At 41.5% G+C, this 12952-nt stretch overlaps 1 protein-coding gene across 1 annotated transcript in view; it reads right to left on the minus strand.

Annotated features, from left to right (window-relative positions):
• The window catches only part of RBPJ (recombination signal binding protein for immunoglobulin kappa J region), a 203268-nt gene that overhangs the window by 120275 nt on the left and 70041 nt on the right, over positions 1 to 12952 (minus strand). The window lies entirely within an intron of this gene.

The following is a 12952-nucleotide window of genomic DNA, read 5'->3' on the forward strand; positions in this document are numbered from 1 at the left end:
GATAAAAAAAGAAAATACTTTGAAGATTTTAGAATAAACACTTAAATGGACTCTTAGTGGGTAATTTTGTTCACATATGCAGCAAACTAGCATCAGAAGCTGTGCTAAGCTCTGGGAATACATGTAATAATTTATATTCAGGCAAGGATGGCTCTAGAATTTCTGTGTAAGAGAAGATTGAGGAAGTAGCAATCTGGGTGGAAGATGGTGCTGGGGATTTTTCTGGAATCTGCATTTGGTAACATGCTATTTTTACATAGGGGTTCAGTGAGGACTTCAGAGTTGATGGCAATCACGACCCACGGAGCCACTACCATGGATAACATATATGCTATAGATAATGATGTTTGTCTTTGGCCACCAAATTATAGCCACCTCCCTTCTCTCACAGTCTCTCTTTGCAAGCTGTGGAAAGAACCAGGCTGTAATATTTGTTTGCTAAAATGTCAAGACAGATCTTGGAGCAGACTCTCTGAAATGACAGTGGGGGATTTTACCACATCTACTGATAGAGATACAGCTGTTCCTGTACTGGAGACAGGTGGAATGAAGAGGGGTAGAGCTAGTAGATGTTTATGGTAAAAGTTGGGGCTGATTGGTTATGCAGCAATAGAGAACTGAAAGAAGGTGGCAGATCCTGTTAGTTCCAGATCGCCAGGGCCTGGGCACCACCATAGTAGTGGTGGTCTGGGGCTTCAGAACACTTTTCTGGGGGTGTGGATGCTATGCAGAAATGCCTTTCTAGAGTCTGGTCACTGAGATCCATATTTGAAGGAATATTTAAGCTTAACTTGTTTTAGGGATAAAGGCTACACAATAGGCTTTCTCATCCCAAATGAAACAGAAAATATAAGTTGATATGAACCAGATATGATACTTTGGGACAGTCTCGACTTGGTAATGTCAATTTCTAACCAAATAGTTGTTAGTTGCAAAACCAGAATTTATTTCCACTAGGTAGGAAGTCGGGGGGCTGAAAAATCTTAATTACTGTAGGGGGTTTGTTAGTAAGCGGAGGACAACCTTTACAAACCCAACAACACAGCTATTAAGGAAATGCTCTATAGTTTGTTCCGATGAGTGTGAAGCCAGTTGCCCTGTATTCTGTAAGCTTTTTTCTCTTCAAGCCTTGTTTCTCACTTTGGGATTTTGTAGGTAGCATAATACAACAGTTGAATAGTACTATTCAACAGAACTTTCCAGTCTGAGAGGTGCTTTTAATAGTCATGACTATATTTAATCCTTTAATTTGGATATATTGATTAATTTGGGTATTACGAGAAAATGAATATGTTGGAGTAGGGTGGCCTATTCAACATTTACCTCTGACTTAAATCTTCTGGATGTCTTACCAAACCACCAAAATCACTGTATTAAAAAGCTTATTTAAATGCATTTAGTAGGAAAGAAGAGAAAATCAATAGCTTCTGACTCCTTTTGCTTTAGAAAATCCTGTAAGAGATCTTTATTTTAAAAAAATCAGAGTCTACATTTAAAGAACGAAAGAGCAATGTTTTCCTGGTCTCAACTAAGTATTTCCTTCTACTATAATGTCAAACTGTCAAGAAATAGATCAAGCTCATTTGATATGTTATCACTTAAATTTCTTGGATACATATTTGAATATGAAATCTATCATTCAACTCTCTGTCTCTTGTATTAGTTTATTTTGGTTTTTTTTTTTTCTCAGATGATTTTGGTTCATGTTCTCATATTTACCTAGAAACTGGAAAATAAAATACAAGTGCAATCTCATAGTAGCATGGGGATTTTAACATAGTGTTGACATTTTATCCCAGAAGAGATAAATGCACGGGACATGGAGGTGTTCTTTTTCAAGGATTTACTTCTCTTGGTGACCCGATCGTACTGTCTGTAGCAGAATTCCTTTTTAGATGATTCATAGGCAAGATTTACATTAGCAAAAAGAAAAGGAGGATTAAGGATGAAGGCAATTATTTATGTCTCATAAATCCCTTGAGAATTTGATAAAACGATGACCTTCTTCCTAGATAAACACATACACATCACGTTTGCATGGAAATTTGTGGGAGGGAGGCCCTCCCTGGTCTGGATAATTTGGAAAGGATGAAGCTCTTTCTTTGAAAGAGCTCTGTAACTCAGAAAAAGAAGATTAAATTAGAACAAAAGGGTTTTAAGAAATAACATTATAAGACCAAGACTAAGAACTATTAAATTAGCATAACTCTTCTGTCCAGACCTTAAGAAATTAGGAGTCTAATGTCTATGATTTACTTGTAGCCAGTTGAAGGTAGGGGATAGACTTATTGGATATTTCCATCTTTTTGATTTCCCTATTCTGAAGATAAATATACATCTCGCTTATATTATATTTTTTCATTGGCTGCTAAAGCAACCCGCAGAGTATAAATCTTTTTTAAACACTAAATATTTTATAATTATAACAATAAATAAGCCAGAGAGAATTTTAAAATGATGTAGTAGAGTGGTTTCAAACTTTTTTTTTTAAGCAATGGGTTCTCAACAGTATCCCAAAATATAACAGATTAAAATGGCATTTTTAGCATAAATCGTTTTTTTATATGTTAAAAGTAAAGCTCCTCATTATAATGTCATTTCAAGGAGCTGTTTTTGTTTAACAAAAACAGTTAGAAATAGGACTTAATGGAAAATAGTTACAGCCTCATCCTCCAATGTATTTCTGTATTTAGCTTTGGTTACTCAATAAATACCAAAACAAGTCTGATTTGGATATAAATGTAATTGCAAATGGTAACAATTTTTATAAATAGTCACCTTTTGATGTCAGGATGTTCTTCAAATAAAGATGGGATTAAAGACTTTATTCAAAGTCTACATAAAATCTAGATAGCATATGTGAAGTCTCCAATTTCTGAAAATTTAGTATATAACTCATTGAATATGAATTTGCTTTAAATTTTAAAAACTTGTAATAAAATACATATAACAGAAAATTTACCATTTTAATCATTAAGTGTGCAATTCAGTGGCATTAAATATATTCACGAGGATGTGCAATCATTACCATTATCCATTTCCAGAAGTTTTTCATTATTTAAAACCGTTTGCTTTTTTTTAAAGATTTTCCAGTTTACTTTTTAAATTAATTTATTCCACTGCCCTCCTTTAGGAAGATTCACATTAGAAAGGTGAATTATCAGTCATCTAATCCACATCAGTAATGGGAAATCGCTGTTTGCAGGGTATTGGAAATATTAAGACTAGGAATTCCTCATGTAGGTTTGTCATTCTACTCCTGCCCCATCTGAGTATGACAGCTAATCCAGAGCAGGACTCCCCAGGGAGACTGTCCCCTGATGGTGGGGGCCATTCTGACCCCACTCTCCTAACTAGAGGGAGGATGAAGCTGTGAGTGGGACTTCTGGTAAATGCTTTGTCTGGCATTAATCAAACCATTTGCTTTTCATAACTAATTTTTAAACAGTAAAAAATGAAATTTGAATCAAATGTTTGTAAAGCTACAAAAACACTTCCATAGAAGGGTTTAAAAAGTATGTTTCACTCAGTTTCCTGAGGCTCAGAGAATGATCTGGTCTGGACATTTGCCACTATCCATGGTTAGGCCAGGGCAGGTATGGGGCTTTCCTGGCCGTGGAACAGAGCTGATTTTCCTCTTCTGCCCTTCCATCCCAAGGAGCAACATCTCTTTATGATTTTAGTACTTAAAATACAGTTTCACCTCCACTCGCCTGAACCCTTTCACCTCTCTCTACCTGAAAATGAGAAGTTAAAGTGTGGCATGCGAAAACCTGCTATCTTCTTGGGAGGTTTTCTGAAATTCATCACTGCTTGTCTAGTCTGGTCTTAGAATCATCCTAAATTAAAAGCAAGTCTAAGCGACTCTGGGAATTGGTGTAAACATTTCAAATATCTTTTGCAGAACAGCCTGCTATGCAAGACTTGTCTTCTGTGAGTGGCCCCTCTGTTTATGGCTAGTTGCCGATCACCAGCCTCCTCCACCCCACCCACCCTTCTGTTCAATCAGGTCTAGTTTAGTGATGTTTATTAAGAACTACCAGGTCAGACAGACATTGGCCACAAACAGTTAACATTTATTGAGTGCCTACTGTGTGCCAGGCCATTTTTCATCTATTAGTAGATCCTTCTCAGCATTCCAGATCGCCTACATATGTATTTGTTCTTCAAATTGTCCTTTCAAATGGTTGTAACATCTTTCTGGTTCTCTCATGAATTAACGAGTTAAAGTCTTTAGCACATACTCGTTTTATATTTGTATGAGAGTCATGGTTTTATCTTTCTTTCTTTTTTTTTTTTGGTTTATCTTTCTGAAAATTATATTTTAACACCTTATCTTTAGACAGAAAATTGAAGATGAATAGGAAGTACATGTGATAAAGTAACTAGAAAGCAAAGAGAGCAAAGAGAGGGTAAAAGGCCAAAATCACTGAAGAGGTTCTACTTAGAATGTCGAAGTCTTGGCATTCTCCGGCACAATACTATATACACTGCTTAGCACCTAGTAGGTGCACAAGAAAGATTCAGCAAAGGAGCTAGCTTGGGAAACAAGCTATATATTTTCATATATATGAAATATGCACATAAATATGAAATAAGCAGCAACTAGGAAAAAGAACATGAAGATATCACGTACAAATAACTTGTAAAGATGACATGGATGCTGAGTCCAATTTTTAATAGCATGACAGAAACCTATAGGGAAAAGTAATACATTTAGAAACCCTAAGTGTGCCAGCAAAATCCTTCCTCTGGGCTTTTGGGGCTAGAGCAGGTCAGGAGAGCATTTCTCTCAGGGAAGAATGTAAGCCCATATGTCCAAGCTAAGTCTCTCCCTTCTGCTGACATTTGCCATCTTTTCCTGTATCACTGCCATCCTAGATAGTTTTAAATCCTATAAAAGAAATGAACAGGCTGTGTACCCTTCACATCATGTTCTTCACAGATCAAGTTTTCCCTGGCGCTTTCCTGGCTTTCTTGGGCACCTGCAGCCTGGCCAGGCTGGCACTCACCTAAGCAAATCTCAAGGGTAACCCACAAGGGCCATGGATTGGAGAAGCCAGGCCCCACGGCCCTCAGGTTTGTGGCCTAGCTCCAGACCCAAGAAAGGAGAGAGGCTCTTGTCTGGTGGTACAAGGGGTGGAGTGGAGATTCCTAAATCATTAACTAAGGAATTCCATAAATGTTGGATTTTTCATGAAGGCTAGTGTTACAGAGTGGGATCAGAGCCCAATTTTTACAAGTTTGGCTTTTTTGCTTATATCATGTGGCCCAATGATTCTGTTCCGGCCAAGATAGAATACAATCCAGACAAAAAGGAAAAAAAAAAAAAGTCAAAACCGATTTCACAGGTTGAAGAAGAAAGATATTTGACTCTGCCCTTGCTGCAAGGGACACAGAGAGAAAGATTTCTTTGCTAAATAACCTTTCTCCAAAGCTACAGGGACACTAAACCTAACACTCAAAGTATGTAAAGCTTTTTTTAAACACAGTATGTGCTCAATTAAACATCAAACGATCAAAGCCGCTACTGTAGGTCTGATGTTATGGTGACGTCAAGACTTGTTTATTTTTTTCTCCCCGACTTAAATGATTCAAAGTGTTTCACATACAGCATTTAACCAGCAAGTCCAGGAAAATGGAAAAGTAATCATCAGAGACAGCATTCCAGTGTGTTAACAGCAAAGCAAGTACAAGCCTAGAGCCCAAGGCCACTTTAGATTTTCCATAGATTGCATCTTAATAGACTTCTGTGGATTCACCAGGTCTTGTAGCATCCACCCTCACATCCAGCCTGCCTGGCCTGAAAAATCCCTGAGCCTCAGGGCTCCCCAACATGCTACAATTTCTAAAGCTTTGTTTTAGTCACCGTAAGGAAAGAGCTTTAAATTCCCTACAGCTTCAAAGTTAGCACGCCACTCAGTCTTTCTTGTGAGCCATTAAAACTATGTGGTTTGGAGAAGAGGTGACAATTGTGACTTGTCAAGATACCTCCTGCCCTGGTGGTTTTTCTCTGGGCCACTGACTTGACATGTTACTTAACCACACAGCCAGTCATACAGTCTCCCTGGCCTTCAATTTCTTGTTCTGGAGTTATTAACACTCGTTCCCTTCCTCCCACTGGGCTGTTGGGAGGTGTAAGTAGAATCATAAAATGCCAGGTCCCACCCTTTTATTTTCTTCATAGGGAAACAGGTACATACAGAGATTCAGAGCCTTGCCAAAATCACAGAGGTGGGATTTGAATCCAGGTCGGGGTGCACGTTAATTGAATCTGGTTAGCCTTTGTCCCGAACGGGAGTCAGGGAACCAATGGCAGTGTGGTGGAAAGGGCACCACCCTATGGAGTCGGGCACCCCTGCCACTTTCTTTTGCTGTCAGCTTAGTAAGCATGTAGAAACTTTCTGCCTCTGCTTCTTCATTTGTGTCATATCAACAAGAACACCCAATCAGTTGTAGTTACTGTAAACATTCAATGACCAAGGAGGCAATTCTCCATCACTTAAACACTGCCTTCCTCCATGCCGTCCCATCCTTTCCCTCCGGCCCTGGTATCTTAGATTCTCCTCAGTCCAAAAGTATATCCTCCTGTATCTTCTTTCTGGTTTCAGAAATTCCTCAAATTCATTCACTAGTCAACAAACACTGACTGAGCACTATGTACCAGGTGCTGTCCTAGAAGAAGTGGATCAAAAATCAACTCTTTTCCTTCAAGTCAGGGATGACTTAGATGCCATCAGGAGGAGCAACCGTGGGCCTAGGCAAAGTCCCAGGAAGGTGCCGATGGAGCTGACCGAGTCTTGACTGTGGAGCCCTTTCGGGAAGAGGGAGGAACAGTTGGAGTCCCCGCCTCTGAGAGAGTGACTGCAAGGGCCACGGAGGGAGTCTGTGGTCACCACTGATGAAAACAACAGCCCACTTCCCACCTCTCCCTGAAAGCCGATGAGGGGACAGAGGCTGTGGCGTGACTAGCTCCCTGGCCCAGTTTTTCTAGGCTTTTCTGAAGGAGGGCGAGGGTGTGCGTCGTTGAGTAAAAATGGTCCAGAGAGTGGTTCTTCTCTGTCTCGTAACGGATGCCCTTCTTCTTGCAGATTCCAGAACGGCCTTGAAAATCTACAGGCCACTCTGCTGCCGGCCACTTGCAGCCAGTGAGCGCTGGGAGGGCCTTCACCCTAGCTGCCTGCCAAGGCCAGGAGGCCCGGGCGGGCAGCATCCCACCCTCCCGGTGGGCGGTTGCCAGCCAGCAGGCTTTGGAAAACAGGGAGCTTGGAAAAGAGTCACTTGAATTTTATAAAGTGGTAACTACTGTGGGGCTTTATGTAATTAAACCTAAATGCCATTTTCCTGCTAAAGCTCTCTGGTGAGGTAACAGTTTTCTTTAACGTCAACTCAGGAAGTTTTACCCAAGAAAAAGAAGGTGGGGCTGTGGAGGCGGGTGCTGCTGTTTGCCAAATCAGGAAATGTGAATTAACTGACAAGGAGCTGAAAAAAAGAGAAGAAGGGAAGTGGGAGACAGCAATAGGGAGTCGTACAATTTGAGTAAACTTGGGAGACACAGGCCAGTTTTCACTGCAAGTAAATTCTGCTGGGTGAATCTTCCTTTTTATTGTGGGCTGCCCTGAAAAACTTGGAGGGAAAGAAAACCCCAAACTTAACACCGTCTTCATGGAAGGAAAACCTAAGGTATTAACAGGGATTCCATCCCCTATAATGTAAACATTCACCTTGGGCATGGAAACTCTTGCTCTGAGAGCTTGCTTCAAGTTGCCTGTTTCACACCACAAATCTAACCACAGCTTTCTGCGCAATGTATGATTTTAAACAATGAATATATTATGTAGATCAAATAGGACTTTTCTCCACCCCCCCACCCCTCCCCTGGTATTAGACCTACCTCATGGTTTCAAACATGGTTGGCATGCCCTAAGGACAGAGAGAAGAAAGCCCTGTTTTTAAACAGGTGTTCAGGAACCAAGAAGAATGAATCACTGGAAAAAATGAAGGCCAAATGCAAGTTCACCCGTCACCAAATCTGTAGTGAGTTTTAGAAAATAGAATTAACCTTTTCATTTTCTCTTTCCTGCAGATATCCCTTGGTTTTTATCTAGAAACAGAAGCCAAAGGCCTGAAATACAAGGAATTTTGTCCACAGAGGTTTTGCCCTAAAAACAGCTCTTTTTTTCCCCTACCTTATTTTCAGACTCAGCCTAAGGGCTGCCCTGCACAGGAGGCATTTTAAGGAATGAGGCAAGTGACCCCAGGCACTGGCCCTGCAGAGACCTGGAATCTTCCTCGAGCTCGTGTGCACTTCACATGCGAGCATGTCCGTGCACGTTTATGTGGAGCAGTGACACTGGGCAGAACGAATAAAAGGACATCATAGTTGATATGCTAGAGTCTCCTGGTCTTTCCAAATTGACAACCCTGGCTTTCCCGTAGAAGGCTAGCTAGGTCTCTGATGAAAAACACTGTGCACTAATTGGACCTGAGTGGAATGGAGGGGGATGAAATAAATTCAGGAAAGACCACATCAATGCTTTTCAAACTCTAGTACCCTGGGTGCTTGTTAAGAAATCTCTGAGGTCCCGTCCCCAAAGAGTTTGTGCTCGTGGTCCAGGGTGGAGCCAGGAATAGGTCTTTTAACCACCATCCCAGCAATTTCACTGGTTGAGGAACACCCGTTGACTTTGTAGGCCAGTTTCTGTTTCCATGCAATCTTTCCATTAACTCTTTAGTGTGTTGCTTCCTTCTGAGGGCCTGGATCCTTCTTAAAAATAAGTATTAGCTGCCTCAAGGTAATTTGGGGTGCCAGCCTGAACTCTGCTCTTCTCTCCTTTGGGCATCCCCTCCCTCTCTCTCCCTTCACTTCCCTCCCTCGAATTCTCCCCTAGCCCCTCACCTGGTCCTCCTTTTCTTTAGTTTAGTTCCAGAAGCCATTTCATGAGCTTCCACTAAAGTTTAAGGTGCTGGGGTTATCAAAATGAATTAAGACTGGCCCCTGCCCTTAAGAAGCTGATGTCTGGTTTAAGAGACTGACAGACTGAACAGATCATTTCAACAGGGAGAGCTATGTGTTAAAATAACTGCCAGTCCTGGGGCTCAGAGGGGAGGGTACTTGAGAAGGTGCTTTGAACAGCCCCGAGGTGTATGGTTTTCCAGTCGGCTGAAGTCGGGGTGCGAGTGTTGGGGGGAAACCCTGGTCTAAGCATCCCAGTTCTTCCCCCCATCAAATTAAAGCGCCTCTATTTGCCAATTGCCAGTTTACCAGAAGAGACTAAGAAGCCAAATATTAGAGAAAGAGAGGAAAACCGATTCAAAGTTATGAGATGATATGGTGTCCAAAATGCACAGGAACTGAGCGTGTGCTTATCGAGTTAATATATGAAGTCTGTTCTAAATGGATTTTCTGAATTTAGATTTTTGCTTTCTTTATTTGCATAGAAAAGGCCTTGCTTGGGGGATGAAATTGAAGAATTCAGAGGGAGATAGTTAGCCTTCCCTGGCCCCCTCCAACCCCCTCCACTGCTGCTCCCTTGCCTTTGGCAATGCTTAACCTTGAACATGACACTTTGTTTTTTTTGGTTTCCAACTCGTCAAGTAGGCATAAGAAAACACCTTTGCTTCCAGCTGTTTGACAATGACACTGAGAAGATTTATGCACTAATTCTGGCAAAATCACCTGGGCTCTCGGAAGGAGAAAACAGTATGTGAGCATCTAGTGAGGAAGGGAGAGGCAGGAGACCCACATTTTTTTCACTGTACTCCTTGCTGGCTAATTAGAAGACAGATTCATTAAGGCTCAGGCCAAAGAAAAAGCCCAAAGCATGGAAGAGACCAAAGAGAATTACATCATTTCCTCTGTATCTTCCCTGAGGGCATCCTGGTCTTGGAGAGAATGACTCAGGCCACAGAAATGAAGCAAAAACAGCCCAGCTTCCAACCCTGATTATTTTGGATCAGAACCTTACACAGAAGAGAATACTTTTTTGGAAAAATAAAGGAGTGAGGCAAGCAAAGAGCGTGGTTTTCTGACTGGGCTGAAAATAAGACAGGGAAGTTGACGCTAAATCAGAGCGTGTGCTGTTCTTTCCCTTCTACGCTCCATACAAAAATCAAAACAGCTTACAGCCTTGCTCAACTAAGTTTCAGGAAATTTAGATGAGTAAAATTCTTAGAATAGAAGCGTTGGTTTAGAAGTTTACACTTATTCATTTCATTCCTTTGGTTATTTTTACAGGAATGTCAGATGTAATTGGGCAGGTCAATTAAGTAGGAAGATTTTTGTTTGTTTTTGGTTTTTTTTCAGAGAGGGGGGTGGTGGTGGTAATTCAGATTATTTTTTTATTATATTTTTTAAATAGAGATACAGGGAATTGAACATAAGACTTCTTGTATGCAAAGCACGTGCTCTACCCCTGAGCTATCCCCTCCCCTCAGGAGGATCTTTTTATTTCTACTTCTGCAAGTAGCTGTTACTCTTAGATCAAAATTGTAAAGTTTCCTGCCTTGTGAATGCCTCATCAGATTCATTCCGTTGCCTCTAGCAGTAACAAGCACTTAGAAATTTATTGTTCTTGCTCAGGTGATGATAGACTACTGATATTTACATCAGAATATGAGTTGCTGCTTCTTTTTTTTTTTTTTTTTCTCCAGCTCGTCTAATACACTCAGAGGAACCCAGGAATGATCCTTGGGCAGCTTCCATGGCAAATTCCTAAATTGGGTGTTTGTTATTCTGGCTGCTGAATTGCTTTTACACTGGGAGGCTGGACCCAGGACAAGCCTTGTCCCATCTCCAAGCCCCATCCCTTCGGGCTCCCAGACTTTGGAGCACACACAAGCAAATATGACATGGGGAAAATCAGGTCCTCTGATATTTCACAGATCTAGAGATCCATCAAGTTCCATGAGTCCCAGGAAAAAGAGGTAAAGTAAATGTTGGGTTTCTGTGTAACCATATCTCCTGCTCTATATTGAAATCAAGAGAAAAGACAACTTATCAACTATTTGCACCACCAGAAAGTACAAGTTTAAGGCCATTTGGGTTTTAAAAATTAATGTTACAGAAGAGAAGAAAAGCACCTCTTTGGAACTTTGGCAGTAAGATTAAGAGGTTAAGATTATGGAAAGAAACTTGAAAAACTTTTTTGATAATTAACACTTCTATCTTTAGCACGATTTTACCTAGGAATTTGGGTGTTTCCATCACTGAAGCTTTCTTAACTGATGTCACCAGTGATATCTGATCTTTTTAAAAGTTGAACTTGATGGCTCACAACTTTCCTCCTACTAAATGTCATCCATCCATCCCTCCATCCTTCCACCAGTCTGAGACAGGAGGGAAGGGGGCAGGGCACAACCATTAAACAAATGACAGAGCAATTGAAGATTCAACACTCAGGAGACCTTGAGGCCCAAGATGGCAGGAGATTTGACTTCCAGTAGACCTTGTAATATATTATCATGGGAAATGAGACATCCAGACCGTCCAAAGCTAACCATAAAAAGTCAAAAAGTGGGCGGTGGCCCGATTCCTGGGAATCCCTGCCACTTCCCCAAAGTAGTTGGAATATTCCTCCTACTTGTTAGCATATGGAGTTCCCAAGCCCGTAAAAGCTAACAACCCCGCACCTCCTGGTCTTTCTCTTGCCTTTTAGAATAGCCCATACTCTGTATAGAGTATATATCTCTCCAAAATAAATCTACTTTTACTCAACTATGACTCACTCTTGAATTCTTTCCTGCACAAATCCAAGGACCCTCACTTAACTGGGCGCATCCCAGGGACTCACCTGAGGCCTGGGACTCGCCCATCCTCTCTGGCCCCATTTTTCTGTATCACATTCATTCATCCATCCTCTATTTCCAGGATGTAAACTATGTGCTAAGCAATGTGTTAAGTGCTGGGAACACTTAACGTACGATGTGGCAGGGCAGTCTGCTGGCAGAGAAGTACTTGATAACTTCAGGCAAACCATAAAATACCCACTACAGTAGGCAGAGGGCCATGGGAGCACAGGGCAAGGGCACCAACACCATCCTGAGGGCCAAGGGGTAGCCTCAAGAAAGTGACAAACTAAGCCGAGACTGGAAGGGAATGAGCAGTTAGCCAGGGGAGGGGTATGGTGCTCTGGGGGGAGGTGTCAGGGTTTCAGTGTGGCTAGACTGGAAAGGGAGAGAGTACTTGTGGGAGTGTGAGTGAGGGTGTGTGCTTATGTGACAGGAAGGAGTGGAAAGAGAACAGTGATGAGAAGTAAGGCGGGGAAGATAAACAGGAAGAGAATTGCATGGCAAAATCAAGAGTTTTGAGGGCAATGAAGAGCTGTAGAAGAGTTTTAGAGGAAAAGAGATGGCAGGATCAAAGGCAGAGTTTAGGAGGATCACTGTGGAGAGGCTTTACTCCAGAGGGGGCGAGGAGAAGAGACAGGTCAGTTGAGAGGCTGCTGTAGTGCTCCAGGCTAAATCTGCTAGAGATCTAAATTAGGAAGGATTTACTGATTCATTCAGCACATATTTATAGAGACTTATTGAGACCAGATTGTGAACAAAAGTGCATCTGCCCTCACAGAGCTTAAAATCTGGTGGGAAAAATGGACATTAATAATGTAGTCATGGGGGGAGAGGGTATAGCTCAGTGGTAGAGTTCATGCTTAGCATGCACAAGGTCCTGGGTTCAATCCCAAATACCTCCCTCTAAATAGATACATAAATACGTCTAATTAACTCCCTCTGTTCCCCCTCCCGAAGTTAAAAAAAAGTAGTTGTATAAATAAATGTAAAATGGCAACTGTGACAGGTGCTATTGTGGCAGAGACTGCTTTTCCCCCAAATCTGTTGTGTGCTTCTTTTTCCAGGGAGATAGCTGAACTACATTTCCCAGCCTCCCCTGCAAAGGAGTGTGATCATGTGACTAAAGTCTAGCCAATGGCATCTAAGTAGAAGTGATAGGGTG

Source organism: Camelus bactrianus, chromosome 2 (assembly GCF_048773025.1).
Source record: "Camelus bactrianus isolate YW-2024 breed Bactrian camel chromosome 2, ASM4877302v1, whole genome shotgun sequence".
NCBI lineage: Eukaryota > Metazoa > Chordata > Mammalia > Artiodactyla > Camelidae > Camelus > Camelus bactrianus.